This window comes from Lathamus discolor, chromosome 4, assembly GCF_037157495.1.
Source record: "Lathamus discolor isolate bLatDis1 chromosome 4, bLatDis1.hap1, whole genome shotgun sequence".
Classification (NCBI taxonomy): domain Eukaryota; kingdom Metazoa; phylum Chordata; class Aves; order Psittaciformes; family Psittacidae; genus Lathamus; species Lathamus discolor.
In genome coordinates this window covers 90,756,774-90,782,832 of record NC_088887.1, presented here as the reverse complement: position 1 = coordinate 90,782,832, position 26,059 = coordinate 90,756,774, and the positions used below count along the sequence as shown (strand labels likewise).

At 39.5% G+C, this 26,059-nt stretch overlaps 1 long non-coding RNA gene across 1 annotated transcript; it reads right to left on the bottom strand.

Annotated features, from left to right (window-relative positions):
- Positions 1–22,722, bottom strand: LOC136012761 (uncharacterized). The gene is made up of 4 exons (XR_010611944.1): positions 22,490–22,722; positions 18,096–18,157; positions 2,220–2,306; positions 1–389 (listed from the first exon to the last, which is right to left on the bottom strand). It is a non-coding gene; the product is annotated as an uncharacterized LOC136012761 (long non-coding RNA).
- Between the last annotated feature and the right edge of the window lie 3,337 nt (positions 22,723–26,059).

Sequence of the window (26,059 nt, the reverse complement as noted above, 5' to 3'; positions counted from 1 at the left end):
TTCCACATACTTCAATTAGTTTATTCAAAATAACAGAATCCCACAATTTGTAAGTGATCCAGACTGAAAATAGTAACATAAAATTAAGCTCCTTCCCATGCAACAATACAGACATATCTAGATATAGACTGTGAGTTGTAATATAGAAGCTCTGTCTCTCTTACCTGTACTGTATAAGGGGTAGTGGGCTATAGAAATGGTTCCTTGTGCTTTATTCTATTTCCATAACTCACATGAGGAAACACGTGAATCTTTCAACTTTGTTCAATTGGATGGTTTCTGCTATTTGAGATGCTTCAAGTTATTCTTTAGAGTCTCACTGTCTGTCCAAGAAATGAAAGGTCTTCACAAACAACCTGTGTCACATCTATCTGTCATGTATCTGTGGGCTTTGATCACACAAATAATTATTTATATTTATTATATAAATATTGTGCATCTAATATACATAAGTATTATATTTAATAAAGTGAATTTAAGATACATTAATAACATTAATATATATTAGTATCTATTAATAGTATTAATGTACTATATAAATATCATAGATATAAATATACAAAGCCTTTTACTATGTGGCTAGGCAACTGAATTATATTCTCAGACTCTTCTGAGTATAATGATCATTCCTCCTACACACCTCCTACACTATTCTTTTACTTCAGAGAGAAGTATTTTTTATTACCTGCTCTCCTCATGCATACAGGAAGGAAGAGACAATCTGGCAGAACTTTAGTAGCCCAGCCTATTAGACTGGGCTGAGAAAATCCTTCATTCATGGCTTCCCATCCTTCTCCAGGGCTGCCCCCACCCTGCCCATGGCCCAGGACACCATTTTAGCTCCCCAGGAGGTGTTTGATGCCTGGGGCTGCTCCTGGTTGCCCTGCTTTTGGCAGCTCCTTGGCAAGCCATACTGGAGTTTCTGGGTCAGAAAGGATTTAGAAGAGAGGTTTGGTTTTCCCTCCACTCAATGAGAAGAATGAGAACAGGGTTCAGATTTGAAGAAAAAAGGATTTGCAACAACAATTTGGAAAATTTTCCTAACTGTGAGGCTTATTCAAAATCCAAGCAACCTTTGTAAAATTACTACCCTTGAAAGAACCTCTATTCTGCTTTTTTTTTTTTTTCCTATCTCCTTTCCTAATTGTGAGAGACTGAAGCATATTTTATGCTGTATTTTCATCAGTTATGGTAAATAAGAAGCTCAATTCTGTTGCTGACAGTCACATAAGTGCTTCAGTGGATCTCATGCTGTGGATGGGTGGACACCAACATAGGAAAAGATCACTGAATTCTATTAAGAAACTGTTGCTTATGAAAAGGCTTTTTGTGTTGATGTAGAGGTTTTAGATACCATTCATTTTACCAACTATGAATTATGCAATAGCAATTAACCTGAATCTTGACTTATCTGTGAAATAAATGACTTTGTGATTGTTAAAGATCCCTTAGATAGACAAAACCAATATTAATCAAATGCAGTGGTATTAGACAAGACAGGAATATTTATATAAGATGAGGTCTTTAGGGTTTGGTTTTGTTTTTTGTTTTTTTTTCTGATCTCTAAGAGGCAAGCAGAAATAAGCCTGACACTAAGCCTGGCCAAATCAGATAAAAAGAAAAAAAATTGCTTTATTTACTGGTTTTGTTAGGCCAGATTTAAACCATGCAGCGTTTATTTATAATCTTCTGCTTGCAGTAAATACTGTTTATGATTGAAAATAATCAATTTTTGGGCTTGTATTATTAGAAATGAACAGATTTTGTGTATTAATTCCAGAGAGATAACAAACATGAGAAATAAAGTATGGCGGTGTTTTGTAGTGCAGCAGAAAAAGCCTGGACAGTGAAAAACAGGAAGAAATTCAAGCTCCCCTGGCCTCAAAACACCATATTCACAGCAGCAAAATAATGATTTTCCATTTCTGATGGAAATACAGAGTGAAGGTTTTGGTCAAAATTAAAGATCAAGAAAGAAAATGCATCCCTATGTAATAAGCCCACTACTGAGACAACATTTCAACAATTGATAACTTATTTTAAAAAATTAAAAAAATATTTGATATGGGACTATGAGATCAACTAGCCAAAACTGAACTCTACAGTCCAGCATGGACAAAATTTAAGTGAATCCTTTATACAAGACTGATGAGGACAATTCTGGCAGCTGTGTTATTTTTGTATGGAGATTAAAGTTTTGATAAAGGTATCACATGTACTTGTTGCAGTGGAGTTTCTTCTGAAAGTTACAGGATCCAAGAAGTAATTTTTTTTTCTCAAAACACGTTGTTGCAGGTAAGAATATTCTAAAAAACAAAGAAAATGAAGAAATATCATATGGATTTATTTTCCTATAAATCCTGTATAGGGTAACAAAAGATGTTTCTACATCATCCTGTTTCCATTTTTTTAATCAATCTAAGCAAAAGTATATGTGGATCCCTCTTTACTATTACACATCAGGCAGGTAGTGGTAAGATGGACTCAAATGACTCAATTCACTTGTCCACACAGGACTTTTGTGCCATTTGAGATGCTATTGGTTATCATGGACATGATAGGGTGATGGCAGATATAACCCAAACTTTGAAGTGACATCTTGAGACAGGCATCTCAGATGATCCAAACATCATTATGTGGGCAACAGAAAGAAGCCAAAGGAGTAAGATTAATTTCCATATTCTAGACACCCAAATCCAATTTTATCTAAATGGAAGAGCCTGTATGCAAATTAGGTGAGCTTTGGGTTTGCAATAGCAAGAAATGAAATATGATAACACACAGTTATGACTTGTCATTTGAAATATTCAACCTCACCTGACTTCAAGCTAGCATTCCTGAGAACTTGCCTTTCCAGAAATCTCAGGATCATGTCTACCATTCATTAACGTATATGACTCTCAAAAGGTACTAGAATTCTGCACTGGCTCTGGTGTGAAATGCCATTCAAGTCGTGTGATATATATAAAGAAAAAGAAATCTGAGAGTCTGTAATTGAACAAAACTTTCTCTTTTTATCTAAGTGAGTGTATTTTACAATAAGGGAGTTCTTGTTTATTTTACAACTCTCCCTTCCTTATATCAACAGTAACCCGCTTTGAGTCAATAGGAATTTCACTTCTACAGATCTATTTTTCACATCAAATGAATGAATAATCTTACAGAATAAAACTAATCCTAAGGCTTACTGTTAAATAACTTCCCTGTGCAATTATGCTTTTGCTTTCTGCACTGGTCACTGCTTCCCTTTAAAAGTCAGTATTGTATGCCCTTGTGCCCAGTTTGGCTAAAAGATTTTCATGTAGCTCCATAACGTTTGTTAAGTGCCGCTAGATTAATAACAAGTTTATATTCCTGATGCCTAGAAATTCAATAGATCTTCTCAAAACTGATGTCAAACTAGTTTATCACAATCTAAATGTCACATCTAAGGCTCCAGGGAGGCCCAACAATATTCCAGTACCTAGTGGGGTCCTACAAGAAGTCTGGAGGGGAATTTTGTACAAATGCATGTAGTGACAAGACAAGGAGGAATGTCTTTAAACTGACAGAGGGGAGATTACCACTAGACATTGGGAAAAATTCTTCACTGTGAGGGTTATGAGGCACTGGAACAGGGTGCCCAGAGAAGCAGAGGCTGCCTCACCCCTGGAAGTGTTGAAGGCCAGGCTGGATGGGGCTTTGAGTAAGTTGATCTAATGGAAGATGTCCCTGCCTGTGGCAGGGGTTTGGAACTAGATGATCTTTCAGGTCCCTTCCATCCTAAACTATTCTATGACTCTATGATTTCTTATTAATTAATTTTTCTTTTAAAGCTTTTATTGAATATTTGCAAACCACTAACATCAAATTACCAGCTATGTAATGACTCTGATCACTCTCCTACTTCATTAAATGAAGATATTATGTTTGCTCTTCATTTGCTTGATTCCACTGTGATTACTCCATTAACATCATCATTTACTGTGAACTAGGTAGGCAGTCAGCTACTATTTAGACAGCAGCAATGTAAATTTTAATTTCTGCTTCTACTACAAGCAATGACTCGTATTAATACAGTTGTACTCTTTTCAGGTTATTACTGGAATAAACCTATCAACTAACTTGAGATTAGTCAATTTTAACAAGTAGGAGCTACAGACACCTCTTACAAATTTTAAACCAGAAATAATGCATTACATAAAGATTCAACAGCATAGTGCTATAGAAATGCTTTCTTGCACATTCTGCCCGAGGAGTTCACTTCACGTACATTAATTTCAAAATACAACTAGACATAGAATACTGATCTTGATAACTTTAGGAGTTTTTAACAGAAATTTGGCAATACTGTATATCGTGTTCTTAAAACCAAGTTCTCTGCACACAGTAATTGATTTCATTCTGTGTCTGTATCTAATCTCCATAGCCGTTGTATTGATGCTGTATCAAGCAACTAAAGTTAGGAGAGGTAGGTAATTATCTTCACAGATTCATAGAGATTAAGGCAAAAGGGATTATTAGATCATATTGCAAGCCAGGAATATACTGTGGGACATTAAATTTCATCCAGTGTTCAAATCTGTTGAAAATGAACTGTGATAATTAGTATTTATGATTATTATTATTATTGATCACATTTGTTACAGCAGTATCCAAACACTGAAGAAGAAAAGAACTACTCTGAGATAAGCCTGGTATAAATGGAGATTACTTGATGATCCCTGTCAGGAAGAGTAAAGATAAGAACATACTGGAATTGGAGAATGGAATGTAAAACACACTGCACAATAATATTATGATGACAGCAGACAAAGTATTAGTTGCATTATTGATCTTTTCCTAAGGAAAAAAAAAAAAAAAATATATATATATATATATATATATATATATAGAGTTGAGCTATATGGAAAAGAATGCCAAACACAACAAGAGAGGTGAGTGAGAATGAAAGCAATGTAGGGCTGGAATGATTTTGAAGAGCTATGGTACCCCTTTGTATTTTTCCTCAGTGGCTAAATGTACTGACTGTTCAGCAAGAACAAAAAGCAAGATTCAGTAAATAGAAAGCTTCTCTTTATTTACCTGGGTTTTTTTTATTTTTAGCAATGTAGAATACAAAAAGTTGCATTTATTAGAAGTATTATAGTTTACTTCCATATTTACGCATTCTTCTACACTGCCTATTTGCCTATTTCTATAAGGTACAGTATACCTAGATATACAAATGCTTCAGAGAACAAGATTCCTGTACTTTTCAGTATCCTTTTCCCTTACCCACCCCCTAAACCCAGATATAATGAAAGGAACTTTACCTGTGTTTCTGGTACAGTGTTTGCAAATTACTGTCAGATATGTTACCAGATATGTCATCAGTTTTGAATAAAAGAGAACATTTAGCTATCTTTTCTACTCTGAACAATCATGCTCATAATGTAACTCTGTAGTTCTGACCTTATCCATCTTGACAGGTTTCTCTATGAATAAGACTGTTGATACATTCAACAGCATTCTTCTGGTTGTGGTAGGTGTTAGATTTAGAGATGATCTAGAAAGGGCTGAGTTGCATGGATTTCAAAATTTGCATTTCAGTGTCTATTAAAGAAAACAACGAATCGTCATAAAGGTTATTCACATATTTGGTCTCTATGGCTATTTTCTGTATTGGTATGGTGTAAAAACTGCAGCCCTAAGAACTATATGTAATATGCAACATTCTGAAATTGCTGAGGTGAGTAGCTCGAGGGAGGACGCCTTCAACACCGGAGCTGGGGAGAGATCAGCGTCCAGGAGCCTCAACTCAGAGCGGCCAGAGCCACCGAGGGAGCCTCAAGCCCTCGACAGGACCTGCCCAGGAGCCGGCAGCTCCGCGGACGCGAGCAGGGACTCACAGGGGGCGGAGCCAGGAGCAGCGGCACCAGCCCTGAGTGGATAAAAACCTGCCCCGGGGAGCGCGAGCGACCAGGAGCGGGGCGAGGCAGTTTGCGCGGGCAGGCTAGCGGGATGGTGAGCACCCGGCGTATGGGCAGGGCCCGGTCTGGGACCTCTGCTCTGGCTGCCCCGGCGGTGGCAGCGTAGGCACCCAGACAGAGGCGATGAGAGGGGAGGCTGCAGTGCAGAGCTCGGGGTGTAGAGGGTGCCTGCACTGGGCTTGTGAGGGAAAGGAGCACGATGGGCAGGGCTGCGCTCGGTGCTCCCTGACGGAGGTCCTCCTGCAGCAGGGGCTGAGCTGCGGGGTGCTATTAGCGGGCTTCAAGATGTCAGGGTAGCTGAGAGGAAGCGGGGCTGCTTGCTTCAGCCCCATACTGTGCCGGGGCCTCAAGCACCACTCCAGCTCATGAAGGAAAGAAGGAGGCCGTTATCCCGGGAAGCTGGAAATTAGTGACAAAGAAAAATAACAAAAGAAGGAGGAAAAGGACAATTAAAAGCGAGGGGCTTCCTCCTAAATCTGTTGTCCCCATGCAGAACCGCTTTGCTGTCCTGCAGGAGGCTAAGGAGGAAACGCACTTGCACCACAAACAGCCAGGTGATGCACAGGTAAAGATCTCTAATGGCGCTACCAAGAAAAAGTGGCGGTTCGTAGTAATAGGGGACTCTACTTTGAAAGGCACGGAAGCACTCGTCTGTCGGCCTGACCCCATCTCGAGGGAGGTATGTTGCCTACCAGGGGCACAGATCAGGGATGTTACAGAGAGGCTGCCTGCTCTACTAAGTTCCATGGACTATTACCCGCTCCTGGTGATCCATGTGGGTGCTAGGGATACAGATAGTAGTAGACTGGGGACCTTAAAGAAAGACTACAGAGCCCTGGAGGAGGTGGTTAGGGGCTCTGGAGCTGTCCTGGGTTCAGCAGTAGCAGTCATTTTTCTCCTTCTTAGGAGCTAGTGCAGTGCTGTGTTTTGATTTTTTGGCCTGGGAACAGTGCTGATAACGCCGATGTTTTTAGTTGCTGCTCAAATGTTTGGTTTGGCTAAGGACTTTCTGAGCCTCATGCTCTGCCAGGGATGAGGGGAGGCCAGGAGAAAGCAGAGACAGGACACCTGACCCAAGCTAGCTAAAGAGGTATTCCATACCACAGCACGTCATGCCCAGGATGTAAGTGGGAGTTACCCGGAAGGGCTAGTGGGACTGCAGGGTTGGAGAAGGTATCAGTTGGTGCTCAGCTGGGCGGAGTGGGGCGAGTTATTGGTCGCTGGTGTTGAGGTGTTGTATTCTTTCCTCCTGTTATTTCTTTTATCATTATTATTATTGGTGGTAGCAGTAGTGATTTGTGTTATACCTTAGTTACTAAACTGTTCTTATCTCAGCCCATGGGAGTTGCATTCTTTTGATTCTCCTTCCCATCCCTCCAGGAGCAGGGGGAGGGCAAGGGGGGGGGGGGGGAAGAAGTGAGTGGATGGCCTATGTAGTTGGGTTTAAACCACTACAGGAGCTCAGATAGTAATTTTGTCAATTCTCCAGGATACAGGGGAGGACCTAAAAAAAGCTAGGAGGATTAGCCAGGTTAATAAATGGGTAAAAGGGTGGTGTCATAGTCAGGGGTTTGGGAGTCTTGAACACGGGACTGAAGTTTGTAGGCCACGTCTACTGGGGGCTGGTGGAGCTGGTCTGATAAAGAAGGGGAAGAGCAGTTTTAGTAGGAGGCTTGCCAGACTGGTCAAGGAGGCTTTAAACCAGATGTGTTGGGGGAGGGGGGCATCATTCCATCCCAACACACACAGTCAGTTGCCAACACCTATAATAAATGCTCAGAACAATGTACATATATTTCAGCTGCTCCAGCCAATGAGCCGGTTTCATTTGGAAATCGGCTCAGATGCCTCTATACAAATGCCTGTAGAATGGGGAACAAACAAATTAGATATGTGTGCATGTCTATGGGGTATGATATGATAGGCATCACAGAAACATGGTGGGATGGCTCCTATGACTGGAGTGTTGGAATGGAAGGTTACAGGCTCTTTAGAAAAGACAGGACTAGCAGGCAGGGAGGGGGAGTTTCCCTTTATGTTAGGGATAGGCTGGAGAGTATGGAACTCTGTCTGGGGACAGGTGAGCAGTTTACAGAGAGTTTGTGGGTCAGGGTTAAAGGGAAAACAGCCATGGGAGACATTACTGTGGGAATCTGTTACAGACCGCCTGATCAAGGAGAACCTGTGGATGAAGCACGCTACAGACAGATAGGAAAAGCCTCACGCTCGCAGGCCCTTGTTCTCATGGGGGACTTCAACCACCCTGACATCTGTTGGAATGATGGCACTGCACGGCACAAGCAATCCAGGAGGTTTCTTGATTGTGTGGAAGACAACTTCCTTCTGCAAGTAATAGACGAGTCGACAAGGAGAGGTGCCATGCTTGACCTTGTGCTCACCAACAGGGAAGGGCTCGTTGAGAACGTAGTACTCCAGGGCAGCCTTTGATGCAGTGATCACGAGATGGTTGAATTTGAGATCCCCAGGACAGTGAGAAGAGCGTATAGCAAGCTCACTGCCCTGGACTTCAAAAGAGCAGACATTGGCCTCTTCAGGAGCCTGCTTAGTAAGGTTCCATGGGATATAGCCCTGGAGGGCAGGGGGGCCCAAGGCTCTTGGTTGATATTCAAGGATCACCTGCTACAAGCTCAGGAGTGCTGCATCTCAACTAGAAGGAAGTGTGGCAGGAGGGCAAGGAGACCTCCTTGGATGGATAAGGAGCTGCTGAGGAAAATTCAAATGAAAAAAGAGGTTTATAAAAAGTGGAAGCAAGGACACGTGGCCTGGGAAGAGCACAGGGATGTTGTCTGGGAAGCAAGGGACCAGTTTAGGAAGGCTAAGGCCCAGTTAGAATTAAACCTGGCTAGGGATGTTAAGGATAACAGGGTATGCAGGTATGTAGCAAACAAAAAACAGACTAGGGAAAACATAGGCCCCCTGAGGAAGCTTTTGGGAGAACTGGCTACGCAGGATTTGGAGAAGGCTGAGGTTCTGAATGACTTCTTTGCCCCGGTCTTCACTGGCAAATGCTCTGACCACACCACCCACGTCTTAGAAGGTAGATGCAGGGACAGTGAGAATGAAGGCATTGGGCCCACTGTAGGAGAGGATCTGGTTCGAGACCATCTTAAAAATCTGAACGTGCACAAGTTCATGGGACCTGATGAAATCCATCCGTGGGTCCTCAAGGAGCTGGCGAATGAAGTTGCTAAGCCACTGGCCATCATATTTGAAAAATCATGGCAGTCAGGTGAAGTTCCCAACGACTGGAAAAAGGGAAATATAACCTCCATTTTCAAGAAGGGGAAAATGGAAGACCCGGGGAATTACAGACCAGTCAGTCTCACCTCTGTGCCTGGCAAAATCTTGGAGCACATTCTCCTGGATGGCATGCTAAGGCACATGAAAAACAACAAGGTGCTTGGTGACAGCCAGCATGGCTTCACTAAGGGGAAATCCTGCCTGACCAATCTGGTGGCCTTCTATGATGGGGCTACAGAATTTATTGACAAGGGTAAAGCAGTTGATGTCATCTACTTGGACTTGTGCAAAGCATTCAACACTGTCCCACATGACATTCTTCTTTCTAAATTGGAGAGATATCAATTTGATGGATGAAGCACTCGGTGGATAAAGAACTGGCTGGATGTCTGCACACAAAGAGTTGTGGTCAATGGCTCAGTGTCCGGTTGGAGACTAGTAATGAGTGGTGTCCCTCAGGGATCGGTGTTGGGACCGGTCTTGTTCAACATCTTTGTCAGTGACATGGACAGTGGGATTGAGTGCGCCCTCAGCAAGTTTGCCGATGACACCAAGCTGTGTGGGCCAGTTAATATGCTGGAGGGAAGGGATGCTATCCAGAGGGACCTTAACACACTTGTGAGGTGGGCTGATACCAACCTTGTCGTGGTTAAACTTCATAAGTGCAAGGTTCTACGCCTGGGTGGGAGCAATCCCAGGCACAGCTACAGACTGGGCCAAGAACTGATTCAGAGAGGCCCTTCAGAGAAGGACTTGGGGGTGCTGGTCGATGGGAAAATGAACATGAGCCAGCAGTGTGCGCTCGCAGCCCGGAAAGCCAACCGTATCCTGGGCTGCATCAAAAGGAGCGTGACCAACAGGTCGAAGGAGGTTATCCTGCCCCTCTACTCTGCTCTTGTGAGAGCTCACCTGGAGTGTTGTGTGCAGTTCTGGTGTCCTCAGCATAAAAAGGACATGGAACTGCTGGAACAAGTCCAGAGGAGGGCCACGAGGAGGATCAGGGAACTGGAGCACCTCACGTATGAAGATAGGCTGAGAAAGTTGGGGCTGGTCAGCCTGGAGAAGAGAAGGCTGCGTGGAGACCTCATAGCAGCTTTCCAGTACCTGAAGGGGGCGTATAGGGATGCTGGGGAAGGACTCTTCATCAGGGACTGTAGTGACAGGACGAGGGGTAATGGGTTAAAACTTAAACAGGGGAAGTTTAGATTGGGTATAAGGAGGAAATTCTTTCCGGTTGGGGTGGTGAGGCACTGGAATGGGTTGCTCCCTGGAATGCTCCATCCCTGGTGGTGTTCAAGGCCAGGTTGGACAGAGCCTTGGGTGACATGATTTAGTGTGAGGTGTCCCTGCCCATGGGAGAGGGTTTGGAACTAGATGATCTTGAGGTCCTTTCCAACCCTAACTATTCTATGATTCTATGATTCTGTGATTATTAGTTCCTAAACTCAAATGCACTAAAAGTATTCATTTTTATAAATGATCAAGTATATCAAGATGTTTCCCACCTACACAGGATATGTTGGACAGTGCAGTGGTATAATCATAGAGAAAATTACATTTTCCTTGACAGAAAAATGTGGAAAGTTATTCTCTGAAAATAACTTTTTATTGCTGATAGTAATGGTTATAACTTCTTTAGTGAAATGAATCAAATAACTTTTCCTGCAAGGTGATTTGATTCCACTGGGCTGAGACTGAGAGAAAAGACAGGCAACACTTTACTGTGTTCTTGTGCACAAATTAAATTGCTTATCAAGGTAAAGAAAATGACATTAAGCAACTACAACTAGCAATATAATTTGATCGTTGGTAATAAAGATGCTGTAAATGTGCATAAAAAGGAAATAAACCCACCAACTTTCAGAGCCCCTGTCAGTAGCTTTCTGGCACTGCAGAAAGAAATGTGTGTTTATTTTTTCCTATAGAAAGAATAAACCTGGGATAGCTCTTTTGATCTGGCAGTGGTGCCTAATCAGATTTACTGGCTAAAGATCTGGCTGCTGATTTACAGACATCAAGTAACCTTGGTGCCTGGTTTACAATTTTATGAGTTCATAACCAGTTGCACATGACAACCTAGTCTCCAACATTGAATCTGGGGTAGTGTTCCATGAGTTATCAGACACTCAACCTATTTGGCTTAGCACATTAACAGATAAACTGCTTGAATACAGAAGTACTCCGTATGTGCTTCTGTATCAAAGCTAATAGATCCTGCTTCATAGTCTTCAATAGCTATTTTATGCAAACAGATCTATATACTACTCAAGACAGGGTAGATTTGTCTCCAGCTGTCCTGAGCCTAGAAAGACCCATGTAATTTATGGATCTGGGACTAGCACAGAGATAGATAAATGAAAGGGCCAGCATGGACACCTGTATAAAATTTTACTCTGAAAAGAGGAGAGGAAAAAAAAAAAAACCAAACGCTACAAAGCTTCTATATCTTTATGCTGAGAAAACCTTCAAAAGTGTGGATAAGATGAGGAAAAGAGATAAAGACTGTTCCAAGGATCTGTTGGGATACTTGTCATCTAACCTCCCACTTCAACTATAATAAAACTAAGCTAGGTCAGCAAAAAAACACCATGTGAGAGGACAATTTGGAGAAAACTAAGTGAAAGAAATGAATTTTGCATTTAAATCTGAAAGCTGTGAAATCTGAGCTCATTTCACAAGCTCCTATCACTTGTAAAAGACTTCCTTCATCTCTGTGCAGCTCTTGCAAAATTTCTTTCTTCTGTGCTTGCAAGTCTTTCTTTCTTGACAGAAAACTGTATAGTTTCTTTTGATTGTAACAGCTGTCAAGGGAGGTCATGATTTCTGAAAAGAAAAGCTAGTCCTTTTCTATGGAAAGCTCTTTATGTCAAGATAATCTTTAAATTAGATCCTGTATTCAGTAGGAAGACAGTGCACATAGCTATGCGAAGGGTGATGTTCAGAGAACTGTGTGTTACTGAGAAGATGGGTTGATGCATTTTGAAACATCTTTTATTTTAACACCTGCTTGGATTCATTTCCAGACATAATAAGTTGCAATAATAGTGTCTGGAGGTTGAGAATGTGTGGCTTACTCTGACAGACTTTGTTCCTTATGTTCCAAAGTTACTCCATGTTTAAACCAGTATAAATAAGAACAGAATGTGGTCCTGTTTTCTTTTTCTTGTTATTTAATAATTCGAATAATTTGAGATTTCATAAAATAAGAACCCAAACTTTGATTCTAGCTCTTGGTGCAGCATCTTTGCAAAAAATGGTTTCTGAAAAAAACTTCAAGTCTAGTTAAAGTAGATGAAGAGCTTTCATAGATTAAAAAAGAAAATAACAAACCAAATCAAACAGTTCTTTTATTAGAGTTGGTAAAATGCAAGGGGAAATAACATAGGAAAAGGAATAAATTGTAGACATCTGTCAGCGTCACCTATTGGAAGTCTGCAGCACTAACTTGTACAATGCTGTTATCTCCATAGCAAATATTTGTGCATAAAATTATCTATTTGTATAAAAAATTATGTTTTCAGTTGTCTCAATTTATTTTTCCACTTTGAAATCTGACATCTGTGATATGCTTTGTTATTATTACTGCTTCGAAAACTTTTGCTTTCTGCTTACTTCAAAGGACTTATGCTGAAACTGGAAACTGGTGGGATTCAACTCATAAATTGGATTTGAGTATGGATATGAGCTTTATTAATTGCACTGTCTTCCTACAGAATACAGGATCCAATTTAAATTTGTAGTGTGACCAGCAGGTCGAAGCAGAAGATCCTGCCCCTCTGCTCTCGTGAGACCTCACTTGGAGTACTGTGTGCAGTTCTGGTGTCATCAATACAAAAGGGGCATGGAACTGTTGGAACAGGTCCAGAGGAGGACCACAAGAATAATCAGGGGACTGGAGCACCTCCTGTATGAAGATAGGCTGAGAAAGTTGGGGCTGTTCAGCCTGGAGAAGAGAAGGCTGCGTGGAGACCTATGGGGGCTATAGGGATGCTGGGGATGGATTATTCATTAGGGACTCTAGTGATAGGACAAGGGGTGATGAGTTAAAACTTAGACAGGGGAAGTTTAGATTGGATATAAGGAAGAAGTTCTTTACTGTAACAGTGGTGAGGCATTGGAATGGGTTGCCCAGGGAAGCTGTGAATACTTCATCCCTAGCAGTGTTCAAGGCCAGGTTGGACAGAGCCTTGGGTGACGTGGTTTAGTGTGAGGTGTCCCTGCCCATGGGAGAGGGGTTGGAACTAGATGATCTTAAGGTCCTTTCTAACCCTAACTATTATATGATTCAGAAACAAAGGGGGAAATGTATAGACTAGACTCGACTAGACTAGAATATTTACAGTTAGAAGGGACCTACAGTGATTATCTAGTCTAGCTGCCTGGCCAATTTGAGCTGACCAGAAGCTAAAGTATGTCAAGGGCTTTTTTCAAATTCCTCTTAAACACTGATAAACTTGGGGCATCAACCACCTCTCCTGGAAGCCTGTTCCAGTGTTTGACAGCCCCCTCAGTAAAGCAATGCTTCCTGATGTCAAGTCTAACACTCAGCTTATTCAGCTTTGAACACTTCCCACAAGTTCTGTCACTGGATACTGGGGAGAAGAGATCAGCAATCACAAGCTGTTTTCAATCAACAGATAATTTTTTATTTCTCTTGGGCAAACTCTGTCATGACATAAAGTAGTGTGACCAGAAGCAACTTCTTCAGGAAGTGCAACTTCACTTTTAAAGCTACAAATAGACCCACAGATATATTCTACCTTACAGATGAACTCAGGCAGACATTGCTGTTCTAACGAGTGGAACTAGCACTCTCTTATATTTCTCAAAGACAAAAATCATAGAAGTGGTGGAAACTGCAGACTAGTTGAGCCTTTATGTTCAGCAGACCAATACAGATCACGACACATCAGAAATATTGTATTTTCTTAATGGTATCTTGTCTATCATTAACTCATGTACTATTTAAGATAGCACAGTTTATGCTTAATGAATGAAATATTTCAGTCACTCAAGACTCTGAAGGTATGCCTTTTTAGACCTAGATTAGTGTTTTGGGGTCCAACTATGTAGTCCATGTGAAAAAAGAATGAGGAATTGAGTTCTGCTTCATTGAAATATGAAAATGGATGACTGCTTGAGTCACAAATGTGACTAGGATTTACCAAAAAATAGGTAAAATTTTCCTGAAGGAAAAGGAGGTTTCTAAAGGAGAACTCATAATTTTTGTTCAAATTTAAAAGAAATTAGAGCCAAACCTCAACTAATGTGGTAACATGGGATTCAGGTCTGGAGTTTTAGTTTGGATGGCAATTTTGGAGCCAAAGTTTTATCTTTGCTCATGACAGTAAACATTACTAGTTGTCTTAGTTTAAAACTACTAAAAAAGCACTACGGTCACTCTATATATTCCTAAACTTATACTAGAACAGAACATACTACATATTAGTCATTGTCGGGTTTAGTTGACCTCTAAAAATAGGTATGATTGTTTTAGGGGGTGCAATGCATATGATTCAGTACTGGCACTATAACATCATGGAATAACATCAAAATGCTAAGTCAACATTCAGACAAAGTATCAAATAACCATGCTAGAACACTGTATTTTTGATTTCATACAGCAGATTTCCTCTGACATGTTGAGTTGAGTTTCACAATGGGAATTTAATGAGTATATTGCCTGTAAGCGACATATCCAGTAATGAGGGGCACTGCAAGACACTTTCTGAAACATTGCTTCTGTTTCCTAACTTTCCTTTGATTACTTGTATTTGTATTCCTGCAAGTAGCAAGGAAAACAGAACTACCACATGGGAATTACCTGTGGCTGTCACAGTCATGAGGAGTTACCTACTAAATTGCTTCCAGAACACTGTAAGAGGGAGCACTTTGGCTGTCACAAGCTGGTAAAAACTCTATTAGTGCGCAATTTTCATGTATAATGGCTGCAGGCAACTCCAACACAGAAATTTACCAATGCTTCAAAATGGATTATAGCAGTAATATTGAGAGAGCTGACCCTATGCTAGGCAAGTCACTGCACCAATCTTTGCTGCAGTCTGCAAGTCTGTAAAATGGGGAGAGTAATAGTTTCTTATAAGGTGCTTAGAAATCTAACACCACAACCTTATAAGATAGGTTATTTACAATGGACATATCGAAAAGGCATCAAACACGTTAATTTTAAATGAGCATTAATAAAATAAAATGGATTTCACCTCTTATAGTTCTATCACATTATCACAATCAGTCAAGATTTACAGTTTTATTTTTATTCCTTTTTTTTTGTATGTGCGTAGGTGTTACTATAAAGCACACCTGTCTTTTAGAGGATTAATGGAACACTAAAGAAGTTCCAGCAGCAGCTGCTGTAGCAATACCAGCACAGTCTAAAAGAACAGTGACTTACCCCAGTGCTTTTAAGTGGGGTATCAGTCAAACATAACCCCAATTCAGTTCATCAGCATTGCAAAATTGAAATATCTTTTGCCAGTCACCTTTTCAGAAATGCAGACAAATCAAAGACAAGCATTCTTGAGCTGAAGCACACACAACCTCTGAGCCTTGAGAATATAGTGGAATGAATGCACTGTCTACCTCACAGTTTGCAAAAGGCTATGTTTAATAAATGCTACACAGGGTGAATATCTAACTTGAAATTATATAAAAGTAAAGAAACACATTTTTTAGCCTAATCTCTATGTCTTCTATAAGACAAAATGAAGGACAATATGTGTATATGACTAGGTGTTCTCAGAGTGAGAGCCGAGTCTTACAGTGAAGAATAATTTGTTTTCAGTTGCTTTCCCACTTTGTGGTAAATGTGTTTAAAATGATGAATCCTGTGTCTCATTTCACTGAGACCTACACCATTTATGCACCAGTAATGCCCAAGATTCAGATGCAAAGGTCAGATGATGTGAACTGAATTATGGTAGCTTCATTACCTGAAAATTTAAAATTTCATTCTCATATATATGTATATCAACTCTTCTTGACTTCCAATTTTCATAGTGTAATTCCAGTGTAAGCCTGGAAAATTTCCCTGAAATACTATCTTCATGCAGCTTGCTTGTGCTATGAGGGCTTCCTGTAGTTGTCAATCACAACATCCCTTACTGACAACAGGGTAAATCATGCTGATGGGATACATGAGTGACAAGTTCAGTTTGCTGCTTTTATGTTCCTGTTCACATGAGTGTACCCAACCAACCCTTTCTCCCATGTGTCTGTCTTCCATCTACAAACATTGAGTCTTGCCGTTCAGTTATTATGTCAGAGATTAAGTTAGCTACGGTATTAGCTTGTGAACCCCACGAGAGTAATGCTGCAGTTTCCTGATAGTAAATGGAAAGAATGAGAAGACATATTAAAGTTTAATTCAGTTGACCAAATATAAGACTCAGCTGCCCGAGAATCTGTCTAATTTAGCCAGCTCAGAAGAGCAAAGTTAGGATTCAGTTGTCTCAATGTAGCTAACGAGTTATATAAAGTAGGGTAGGGGGATGTTATGGGACACGTATCTGCATAAGCTACCAAATGTGACAGAAGACTTAAGAGAAAGCCATTAATTTTCTGGAGTGGCCACTAGAGATCAAGCAGGATGCTTTGAAATACCTGTAATGGCATTAGGAGGCCATAGGGCAGTGGAATTTTGCCCCAAGCTTAAAGGAAAATGCAGTTCACCCTAAATTAATCACCTAGGGTAGGACTCAGTTCTTAGACATAGGTTTTCAGTGTTCCCCTCTACTCCACTCTTGTGAGACCCCACCAGCAGTACTACGTCCCGCTCTGTGGCCCCCAGTATAAGGCAGCCATGTAACTGTTGGAGCAGGTCCAGCGGAGAGACACAAATATGATCAGAGGAAACACCTTTCCTGGGAAGACAGGTTGAGGGAGTTGGGGTTCTTCAGCCTGGAGAACAGAAGGTTCAAAGGATACCTTATGGCAGCCTCCAAGTACCTGAAGGGGGCCAAAAAGAAGTCTGGATGGATACTTTATACAAAGGCAGGTAGAGATAGGACAGGGGTTAATGCCTTCAAAGTGAGAGAGAGGATAGATTTGGATTAGATATTAGGAAGAATTTATTTACTATGAGGGTGGTGAGACACTGGCACAGGTTGCCCAGAGAACCTGTGGATGCCTCCTCCCTGGAAGTGTTCAATGTCAGGTTGGATGGGGCTTTGAGCAAGCTGGTCTAATGGAAGGCGCCCCTGCCTGTGGCAGTAAGATTGGAACTAGGTGATCTTCAAGGTCCCTTCCAACCCAAATCATTTTATAATTCTACGATTTTCTGTGCCTTACAGTATGGCATCCATCATCCAGCTGCTGCAGAAGCGGCTTTCCCTTAAATCTTATGACAAGGGATTTCTACATTTCTAGGAAACTGAGGCAGCCTGACCAGCTGAAGGCTAGACAGGATGCTGTTATCTAAAATAGGCACCAGTGACTATCATCTGCTAGAGAAATTAAGTAAATAAACCTGTATTTTTTTCATTAATTAAGCCAAAGAATAAAACACTAGTTTATACCACTTTTAATGTTTCTCAGATACATGTACAACTCCTTCTAGTTGATTCTGTGATGGAGGATATGCCCACTAAGTTCTGTCTTGTTCCATTTGTTCCTAGCATTAGAGGTGCTTAGAAACTCATTCCTGCTAGAATATGTGGTGATTTTGCAAACATAAGTTTTTAAAAGTGTATAAGACAAAGATTGCAAAATTGATTTTTTTCTCTAGAACATGTTAGCTTCTCAGCCAGGGCATGAATATCCTGTAGCTAAGCTGTTAATTGAGAAATCTTTTCTTTCTTTCTTTCCATTCACAAATTGCATATTAAAGGATGCATTCTCATATTTATTCATTAGTCAAAATGTTACCTTTACTTATTAATATTTGAACTGCAGTTTCTTTGGAGACATCTTCTTTCACCTGGTACAATCTGAAATATATTGGTGAATTTTGTAAATCTGCTTATTGGCTTTCTTACTCTATGACCATAGCATGTAATTCAGCTTACAGTGGAAATTGAATACTTTTCAGCTAAATATACAACTTGAGATACATTAAAAAATTCCTGACCTTATGGGCATGTGGGAGTTTACCAATAATAATGCAAATAATTTTTCTTCAGCAAGAAAACAGATGGTCCTGGCTGAAGACTAATTTCGGAGGGCTAACATTTGCATATATATCTGACTTATGAACAATAAGTAAGAGTATTAGGCATGTGTTTAGTTAGTTGACATATATATCATATAGTAAATAATCCTGCTATCTTGTTGTATCCTAGAAATTTATATCAAAACACATTGCTATACCAGTAGTAAAATATCTTGGTATTTTTGTGTTTTGCTTGACAAACTGAGGCCAGTAACTACATGCCCAAGGACATCAAACATAAATGGGTTGTATAAAGAAAAAGGTTATGTGTAAGATCCTTCTCGGTATACTCTGGTATCATAGAGCAGAAAGGTGAGTGGGACTGGTTAGAAAGCGAAAAATAATCTGTTAAGAAGAGATCAGAAGGTCAATGACAGAAGAAAGTTCTCTTGGTTTGAAGGAAGATGGATCATGCAGAAAAAACTTTAAATAAGCGCTCAAAATGTGCATAGAATAGAATTATAGAATAGATAGCTTTCACAAATCAAAGCTACAAAGCTTTTGAGGTTTGTATATTGCTTTTTGACACCCTTAAGCCTTATCCTATGATGTGTGAAAGTGCTGTAGACTTTTTACTGTTAATATAAAAAGGCAAACACAAATCAATACCTTCCTCTTTAGCAAGCAGCAATGTTGGACAAGTCCTCTATGGCCCCTGTTAGTGTATAATATTACTTGTTGGCTGAAGATAAGATTGATTTACTTTCCCCTTAAATTCTTCTTATAAATTTCCTGCTACAGTACATTCATTTCTGAAAGAAGAGTAAATTAATTGCTGGTTTAGAGATGACGCACACATGTGGTGCAATATAAAAGCTGTTAACATTCTTCTGGGAGAACAAGCAGATTATTTCCATAAGGCTGTCATCCTTCTCTTCCTGCCTTAGTAAACAAAGCCTTTTCTTTTGTTCAAAAGACATGCAGTCACAAACAATGAGCATGAATTCTACCTCAAGGTTAGTCTTATGTTACTTATGGAAAGAAGGCCAGGCAGTGAGATCAAGAATGGAACCCCTCAATGGACCTAAGTAAGAGTTTTGGTGCAGCACACAAACTACACTTGACTGCCAGAACAACAGTTTCTTTAACAGAGCATGCAAGCAATTTGGATATAATTACCCTGATGATCACCCTATCAGTCATCAGTTTAAGTATTTCTATCTTTTCTGTCAAGATCTTTCTGTCTTTGGGTGAGAGCAAATCATCATGTCTCTTCTGGAATCCTCTTTGCTGCAATAGAGGCAAATCAAATGAGTGTTTCTTAGTTTATTTTGCATTGCTGAATGCACTTGCTGATACATTTATTTGTTGAATTTCAAGTCTTTTCTTTATAATTTTACCAAATATGGTTAATCATAAACTGTGGGAATTTAGTCACTGTGTTCTAGCAGCACACACACCAAAAACCTCCAAACTCTTGTCACTCAGTATCTGACAAAGGAACATTTAAAGTATTCCATAGTAAGTGTGATATTTTTTCTATGAGATCTTTATCAGCAGACTTTCAAAGCTTAGGCACAAAATTTATGCTAAGGAAACCCAACTGGACCTATATCCTGATCCTTCATACTCCTAAACAGTTGGCTTACTCCCTAGCTCTAACTGTCATCCCTAAAGCAAATCTACCATAGATGGGAGCTTCACCCGTGACAAATGTTTGTGTAATAGAGTCTTAAAAGCCAAGAAGGATAACTTTTTTACAGCTTCTAGAAGAAATCTATTTCTGATCTTCACTGTTAGAGAGGTTTTACTAATGTCAAGACTGAATCTTCTTGCTGCAGTTTAAGCCTATTACCTCTTGTCCTCTTTTGCAACCTGTTCGTGATAAGCATTGTTTTCTTTCATAGGAAATTGTGCCAAGATAATGTTTTAAAGCTAACTTTGCTATGTTTAATATGAATTGAATGAGTTTACAAATTTGCAAAAGATATTGTTTTTTGAGTATAGCAAAGACTGATAAATCTAAAGCACAAATAAAAATACATAACTGGTATTTACCATATGTCTCACCAAAACCTATATAGACTATTTGTGCCTCCCTGCAAACTCATCTAATTACAGGAGATATCCTCTTTCTTCTTTATTTCTTTCACCTGAAAACATACAGGGGCAGCAGTCATCATCAGTGATTTGTCAGCAGGGCTGGTTGAAAATATTCTATGAAAGCTAGAAAAAAATTTAATATTTGACAGGAAGTTTTGTTTGTTCTACCACTTTTTTCATTCTGTGAGTGCTCCATTTCCTTAGCACTTTTCCTTAAATTCAAATGAATTATTTCTAAAGAAAATCTTCTTAAAAAATTCTATCAGAAATTAAAATTTTTATTTTCATTGATAATAACAAATCCCTAAGCAATAATAATGATTATTTCTGTATTTCTTTATTTATATTCTTTCTTTTTTATTATAAAGGAAAATATGCAAAACAGTTTTCTTGCCAAGCTAAATATATTCACACATACGTATCTGTTTATATCAATGTTTGAAGACTGATTTTTTTAAAGCACAGCAAAATTTAGATAGTAATCTATTGACTAAAAGAAATATTGATTTCCTGTAGTTGCTTTCTGGAGATAAATTAGCTATATGCTAGGTAAGTGAAGACAGCTCAGTATGTGTATGGCCACCTTTGCCAATTCACTTTCAGCTTTCAATCTCATAGGTCTTCTGCAGAGCTATATTTTAGCTTGTTGGTACTGAACCACTAGTATTGCTAGCCATGCTGTTAATGTAGACATTTCCAGTCAAGAATTCAGTCACTGCTGAGACAGACCTTATTTACATGGCCATTTGTTTCGCACTTATATGACAACTAAAATTTTTCAAATGATAAATGTCTTTTGATTATGAATCAGTGTTGTGTTTTAAGCAGTTCTGAGGGATCTCTGCTTCATTTATATGTTGCACAAGGAACAACACAGAATTTCTCTACTACATCACGAACAACACAGAAAATAGCAAGAAAACAGTGTGGTCTTAACCTTACTGCATTTCATTGCTGTCTTGCTGAATTTGGACTCTTTCTTGCCCTTACCCACACAGTCCTTATGTAATGGCTGAAAATCACTTCAAAGAAACTGCTTACAAATGATTGTTAATGATGTGCTCCTCATTTTTTAACTTTATAATCTAAGTTCTAGCTTATAGAAGTGTTGTACACTACCAGCAACACAAACTCCCTTAAATCTGTTCTTATCTTTGCCACTGTCTTGTATTTTGTCTTGTCTCTTCCTCTCTCTATTGCTCTCTATGCACATATCCATCGACATGAAATTGGATTTAATCCAAGTGCCTAAAAACTGACCAATATTCATATACTTAAAAAGTTTAAATGAGTCAACATCATGAAGATGAAATATGCCTTCTTTTTTGTTCAGTAACAATAGCACATTTATCACACAGTAAAATTTATTGTGACTTTATTTACAAATGTTTTCATTTATTATGGGATTCAGTAAGAAAATACACTGATGATAACTAGCAGCTCTGATTGTTTTATAATTAATATTTTTGAATAGAAAATATTTTAAATTTTTCTGTTAAAACCTTAAAAATCAACAGGATGAGAAAAACTGTCTATCTGTATAAGGCTGGTGATTCAATAGCCTTGGAACAGTGAATCATTTTCCATGCATTTTTAAAGAGTATTGTGATAAAATTGCAGTGCCAACAAAACAGAAATGCCTCTGAGTTCAAAAAGATTTGGAACAGGGGAGGAAAAATTGCTTTGAAGAATAAAAAGTAAGAAGAAAAAGCCACACAGAGTTATAAATAACTACAAATGAGATACTTAGATAGTGTTTCTTTGGTGTTGACTGCAATGAAGTTAGAGTGAATAATGAGTCTATTTACGTCGTGGTAACCAGGCTCCTTGTTTTGTAGAAAGTCTATCAGCCGAAGGATCTTTTCAGATGGTAGGCCTTATTTAGATAAACTTTTTAAAAATACGAGGATTAAATAATGTTTTTATTTCTTGTTACCAACCATTACAAAATATGAATATTTCCCAGAAGGTTATTTCACCCTTAAAAAAAGCACAAAGCTAAACCACAAAACAAAAAACCCCAAGCAACCAAACCAGCTTCTGACATAAGAAGCAAAATAATACTTACAGCTATTATTTTTCAGAAGACTCTCACTTGTCTGCCTTTTACAAAAGTTAGATTTATGATTGGTAGTATCTCTGTGAGAAGCACAGCATCAGCCAGACAAGATGGAGCTGCTTCCATATAATGCCAAGGGAAGAATAAAATCGTTATAGTTCTGAAAGCCGTTGAAGCCTAACTTTAATATGTAGTCAGTACTTTCTGAAAAGCCACAGAGTACTGTGAAAATGCACGCTGTATTCTTAAAGCTGCTGTGCCAGCCAGAGAATCTCTCAAACAGTTAAGGGAACAATCTTCATGAGGAATGTATTTAGTGAGCACTCCCGTCATTGCCAAAGAGCAGGTGACAATAAATGACTGTCAAATGTGTAATGGAAAGTTTTATCTTAGTGATATAGCTGTGGCATGTTTGTTAACTGTCTGAGGTTGGATATATCCTGTATGTTCGATCATGCATACACAACATGAAGCAGAGCAGAAGGAGCAAGCTCCGTAAACCTGACCTTACAACAGTGTTTATAATGCAATTTTGGTTTAGAGAGTGAAACATACTCTGGTTGGGCTCTGGCTGGATCCTAGTATTTTATTGAATTAGAATTCCCAGCGTAACCTCTGGCAGCTTTATAGGAAGAGATTGCAGGATTTAAAGATAATGTCACAAAGATTAAGTCTCTGGTTTGAACCTCATGCCCTGCCTCTTGAGTTCCAGAGGTCTTTAGAATAAGCTTATGAGCTTATGGATACTTTATGGACTTCAAAATCATGGACAATGAAAACAACTCCTAATATTTTATTTAGTTTTGAGAAATAGCAGAGAACTCAGGATTTAACAACCTTTTCTCCATTACAGGTTTTGGGGGAGGGGGTTCTTGTTTCGTTGGCTTTTTTAAATCCGAACATCTGAGAAAGAGCAGTCAGGATTTAATACGTCTTTTCCAACTTAAGGAAAACAAAAAGAGAAAGAGAAGCATGAAAGCAAAGAGGCTTAATGAGAGGATAGCTTTTACTTTTCCCACTGACACTGGATCGTTTTCTTAGCCTCTACTCATAGTGATGGAAACTATGACATATTACACTCAGCAGCTACTCAAAGTCAGAAATAGCTTCTATTGAACACAGCTCATTGTATCTGGCAAAGAATAAAACCCACAGCTATCCAGCATTTTTCAAATGATCTCTAAAATTTTAAAGTATTTTTGGCCTCATTGTAGAAAGCAGAGATAGTTGGCATCTAACCTTGTTTTTTAATAATTTATTCTCAAGCTGATATATTCTTTCCCCTTTTTTGCCTTTCAAACTTATTAATCTAAAATTAAACAAGTTAGCTAGCAGTGCAGCTGTGGCAACATCTATTCCTTTAAGCCAAAATAGTGAACTCAGATATTCATGTGAAACTCATTGAGTGAGTACAATTCCCTCTGACATTCACAGCCACAGGCAGCTGGCCCTAGTTGTCAATTCCTTCACCACCACAGGTCACAAAACCCAACTTTGGATCCACTGTATTCTGTATACCATTCTATGAACTGACAGAATAATGCCAAGAATAAACTTGGTAGTGTTTTGTTTTTTTTTTCAGTTCAGAAAGGTATCTTCTGCTATTGCTATGTAAACAAGAACAGAATTAGATTTTCTGCTGAGGTGAAATACGTATTGTCTGTGACATACTGGTTTTCTTTTGTTCTCTCCTGTTTTCCTTTTATACATCCTTAGTAGAACCCATTCAAATAGAGTTTTTTTATTTCCTTGAGGCCTTTACCTTTCTAAAGTGGAAGGCAAATACTCTAGGGTAGCATGCTACCTTCTCTCTAAGTACAGTATCTAACCAATTGGGCCCTGACACTCCCTGCACCCTTGAAAATAATATAAGCATAGTTTTTCATCTGTCATTTTTCATTTTGTCATTTATTTCAAAGGCATCCAAAGAATTCTTGTGTGAGGTAGCTTGACTTTGAAGTTTAACTGAAGAGTAGAGGCTAATTTTCTCAATTTTTTGCACATGTTCCGTTTTACAATTGCATTAAATTCATCTAATCTACAGTGGATACCTCCACATTATCCTGCTATGTGAATCTGCTATGGCATATCTGCATATCTGCGTATGGCCAGGTTGAACAGGGACTTGGGCGACTGTCCTGGGTTGAGCAGCAGCAGTCATTCTTCTCCTTCTTAGGAGCTAGTGCAGTGCTGTGTTTTGATCTTTTGGCCTTGGAACAGTGGTGATAACGCCGACGTTTTCAGTTGCTGCTCGAATGTTTGGTCTGGCCAAGGACTTTCTGAGCCTCATGCTCTGCCAGGGAGGAGGGGAGGCCGGGAGGAAGCAGAGACAGGACACCTGACCCAAACTAGCCAAAGAGGTATTCCATACCACAGCACGTCATGCCCAGGATGTAACTTGGAGTGACCCGGAAGGGTTGGGACTGCAGGGTTGGAGGAGGTATCGGTTGGTGCTTGGCTGGGGGGAGTGGGGTGAGTTATTGGTCGGCTGGTGTTAAGGTGTTGTATTCTTTCCTCTTGTTATTTCTTTTATCATTATTATTATTGGTGGTAGCAGTAGTGATCTATGTTATACCTTAGTTACTAAACTGTTCTTATCTCAACCCGTGGGAGTTGCATTCTTTTTTGATTCTCCTCTCCGTCCCTCCAGGAGCAGGGGGAGGGCAAGAAGGGGGGGAGTGAGTGGACGAGGTTTGTGGTTGGGTTCAAACCATGACAGCGACATGGTCTAGCAGGAGGTGTTCGGGCCCATGTCATGGGTGTTGGAACTAGATAGATAGTCTTAAGGTCCTTTCCAACCCTAACCATTCTATGATTCTATCTATAGATATCTATACATCTTTATAATACAAAGGAATACACCTTGAGTTAACATAAATCTTAGAATCATAGAATGGCTTGCGTTGGAACAGATGACCTTAAAGATCATCTAGTTCCAACCCCCCGTGGTAGAGCAAGGACATCCTCCACTAGACCAGGTTGCTCAATGCTCCATCCAACCTGGCCTTCCAAAATTCCAGGGATGGGACACCCCCAGCTTCTCTGGGAACCCTGTTCCAGTGCCTCACAACACTCTGAGAATTTCTTCCTAATTTCTAAACTAAATCTACGACCTTTCAGCTTAAAGTCATTCCTGTTGTCCTATCACTATATGTCCTTGTAAAAAGTCCCTCTCCAGCTTTCTTGTGGGCCCCTTTTAGGGACTGGAGGGCTGCTGTAAGGTCTCCTCAAAGATAAGGTAAGGTGTAAAAGTTGCAGGCGTTCCTTTCATTAAACTGCCTGCATCTAGTTTCCTAGATGCCAAGTTTATACAATGATTTTCAGAGCCAAAAGATCAGTGGAAAAAAGGGGACAAATCGATTTTAAAAACCAATTTGAGCATTTTATGTTCTTCTTTTCCATCTTTTTCAGTGACATATTAGAGTAATTTAGTTTCATTGACACCTGTTTTATTCTGGTAATTCCACACTGTAAAATTATGTGGAAGGTACAGTTTCCCTCTACCTTTCTCTTCCTTTGGCCTTTTGCATTTTAAGTTGCTGAGTTTCTGACTGACCTTTTATCTATACTATGTGAATA